Here is a 2168-nt window from a genome sequence, read left to right on the forward strand (position 1 = left end):
AAAAAAAAAAAAAAAACTCTTTAAAAAAAAGATGAGCAACTGTCGATAAACGTTCCCCCTGGGTGGTAAAGTGCCAGTTACTTGGATTTCATTATTTTGACGATACCACACACATGTGTACTCTGGTCTAAGTGCACCCTACTTTAGAGTGACCTCGATGTACTGGTACCCCATTCATCACACTCCTTCGGTAAGGGAAACCCCATTCAGTTTGAGGAATGAAGATGTTTTTTTGGTTGTTTTGTTTTTTATTTGGGAAGAAAGGGGGTCGGGGGTGTTTTTCGTTTTGTTTTTGTTATTGTTTTTCAATAGTTTTCGGATGTTGTCTGTGTGTGTGTGGGGGGGGGGGGTGTTCTGGTCCCTAGGGAAGGAGGTCTGGAATCTATTTTAACTCATGCTTTAAAAAAGTTTTTAAAACTACTACTGCTGCTGTACGGTTACTGCTACTGCTACTGCTGCTGCTACTGCTACTGCTGCTGCTGCTACTACTACTACTACTACTACTACTACTACTACTACTACTACTACTACTACTATTACTACTTCTACTACTTCTACTACAGAATGAAGAGTTCTCAATAAAAAAAAAAACATTCGTTTTGGGGGATTCTTTTTTTACCTGCGACTGCTTTTTCATAAACACGGACAGTAAATCACAAGACTTTCAACTTCCTCGACTCCTGGGTCCCCCGAAAAGAATCTTGACACCCCGTCCCAAAAGAAATTTTTTAAGAAAAAGAAAACGCCCCTTCGTGTGTTTCGTTTTAACAGAAGTAAGAAAGTTTGTTGTCTGTCTGCCATTATAGGAAGAATGTTACCGTCAAGAAACTACTTCATGTGTAGCAAGTGTTAGCAAACGGAGAGAGAGGCAAGCTTTTTTAGTAGTGTTTTCCTCATCAAACCTGTCATTTATCGTGCCGAAATGGCTCGTTTGGGAATACAGCCCAACGGCAACGGGTTTTATTTCCCTTTTAGCACATCGTCCTGGGGGCAGAGATGACAAAACAGTTCATTGCTATGGGGTCATGTGTGTTACATGTTTGTTAGATGTTTAACTGCGTTATATGTTTTTATTAGATGTTTACGGCGCGTTACATGACGCCCAGGCTCGTCGTTACGACCACCACTCTCTCTTTTTGTTTTTTTAAATTTTGATTTGTTCGTTTGTTTGTTGGTTGCTTGCTTGCTTGATTGATTGATTGGTTAGTTGGTTGGTTGGTTGGTTGTTTTCTTGCTTGCTTGCTTGTTTGATTAGTTGTGTGGTTGGTTAGTTAGGTTGTTGGTTAGTTGGTTGCTTGCTCACTTGATTGATTGATTGGTCAGTTGGATGGTTGGTTGGTTGTTTTCTTGCTTGCTTGCTTGTTTGATTAGTTGTGTGGTTGGTTAGTTAGGTTGTTAGTTAGTTGGTTGCTTGCTCACTTGATTGATTGATTGATTGGTCAGTTGGATGGTTGGTTGGTTGGCTGATTGGTTAGTTGGTTGGTTGATTAGTTAGGTAGTTGGATGGTTGGATGATTGGTTGTTTGGTTGGTTGGGTGGTTGTTTGCTTGCTTGCTTGCTTGGTTAGTTCAGTTGTTGGTTGGTTGATTGGTTGGTTGGTTGGTTAATTGGTTGGTTGATTGGTTGGTTGGTTGGTTGGTTGTTTGGTTGGTTGGTTGGTTGGTTGGTTGGTTGGTTGGTTGGTTGTTTGGTTGGTTGGTTGGTTGGTTGGTTGGTTGGTTGGTTGGTTGGTTGGTTGGTTAGTTGGGTGGTTGAATAGTTGGTTGGTTTGCTGCTTAGTTGCTTGGTTGATTAATTGGATGGATGGTTGGTTGGTTGGTTGATTGATTGGATTCTTGGTTGCTTAGTTCCTTGAGTGCTTGGTTACTTGGTTGATTGGTTGGTTGGCTGGTTGGTTGCTTTTCTTCCAATCGTTACCTTTGTAGTACTTCTTTAATTTCGAGGAAAAAATGAAAGTCGCATAGAATAAAGGGACAGTTTTATAACGTGTCTTCTAGAGAATACCTTCGTACAGTGCCAAAGTTTAATGTAGTCACTGTAAAACTGGACCCCCCTCCCCCTCCTAAAACCGAATTTCGAAATGATTGACCTTGTATGCATCATCCGGGGTCTCTTTGTCTCTCTCTCTCTCTCTCTCTCTCTCTCTCTCTCTCTCTCTCTCTCTCTCT

The sequence above is a fragment of the Aplysia californica genome, unplaced genomic scaffold (assembly GCF_000002075.1).
Source record: "Aplysia californica isolate F4 #8 unplaced genomic scaffold, AplCal3.0 scaffold00210, whole genome shotgun sequence".
In the NCBI taxonomy this organism is placed as follows: Eukaryota; Metazoa; Mollusca; class Gastropoda; order Aplysiida; family Aplysiidae; genus Aplysia; species Aplysia californica.